Consider the following 1,304-nt stretch of genomic DNA (forward strand, 5'->3'; position numbering starts at 1 on the left):
TAATTCCTCATCTGTAGAGTTTGTTACATTGTCTTCTTGTTTCAGCTACCTGTACTTGTCTCTTTAGTGCTTTTAATTGATGTATTTGTGGAACTATGAACGTTGATCATCCTCGTTGCCTTTATTAGTACATATTCCTATTCTGTGCCTTTTTCAGCTGGAGGGACAAGAGTGACTCATAATACTAGAGATGCAAATGAGACTTGTTTATATGGTGATATAATGATGTTTAGTTTTCTGTTGCTTTCCTAATAAAGCCTGTGGTCGCTTTTGCTTCCTTGACTGCCTCTTGAGCCTTAGGCCGATCCTCTCATGCGTTACTTTTAGATAACCCCAAGATCTTGTTACTGAGTGATGATGTTATCAGCTCGGAGAATGTCATTGTGTACAGGTAGTCAGGTGTTTTTCCCTTTGTTTTGCCAGTCAGGATTTTTTTCCCCTTTGATTTGCCGCTTGCATTGCTTTATATTTACCTACTCTGAATTCCACCTTTACCACTCAGTTGCTCTGTATCAGGAGGTCATTCAGCAGCCCCTCCCATAAACCCTGTCTTTACTACCTTGGGGCAATTTAGCCTTGCTAACAGATCTTTAAAGCATTGCTTTAATATAGCCCCTACCTGCGAGAGGCACAGCATTCCCTGGAAACACTGGTTCATCTTATTGTATGCTTACATCTGCTTCCAGCTCTTCCCAAGGGCCTAGGAAAGGAGGCAGCCTGGAGAACACTGCTGCTGCAAGAGCAGTGCGTGTACTGTGGGATTTCATTCATCCTCTTGAGGGCTGCTTGGATAAGCACAGGCAGAGGGCCAGGGGAATTGTTGTGGGTGCATATCCCTGGCACCCCTGCAGTAAAACACTGGCTGCCAGCCCAGCCTGTAATAGAGGCAGTCGCTAATCTTCTTGCACAAACACTGTGCACACAAACAGTTGTAGGCTCATTTCTTAATTGGACGGGAACTGACTAGTCCCATCACAAGATGGAGGAGAGTGCTTTTATATGAAGGTGGAACGGCCAGCAGCAATCCCTGAATCCACTTCATGGACTGGGGATCAAATTTTAATGAGATTGACTCAGCTGTTTCTTCTGAGGTGGTTAAAGTGAAGTGTTATCTGCTCAGTGGTTACTGACTTGTCAGAGTACAAAGGAAAATAGAATAATGTTGTGTTCTCATGAACATGGAAGATGCCTGACAGTCTCTCCCGTGAAGTTTACACTGGTACAGTGTGTTTAAACAGAGCAACAACAAACCCAATAGCAAACGTGCCAACAGGTTGAGTCACCCTATCTGCTTTCCTGATCGG

Source organism: Acanthisitta chloris, unplaced genomic scaffold, assembly GCF_000695815.1.
Source record: "Acanthisitta chloris isolate BGI_N310 unplaced genomic scaffold, ASM69581v1 scaffold44469, whole genome shotgun sequence".
NCBI classification, from domain to species: domain Eukaryota; kingdom Metazoa; phylum Chordata; class Aves; order Passeriformes; family Acanthisittidae; genus Acanthisitta; species Acanthisitta chloris.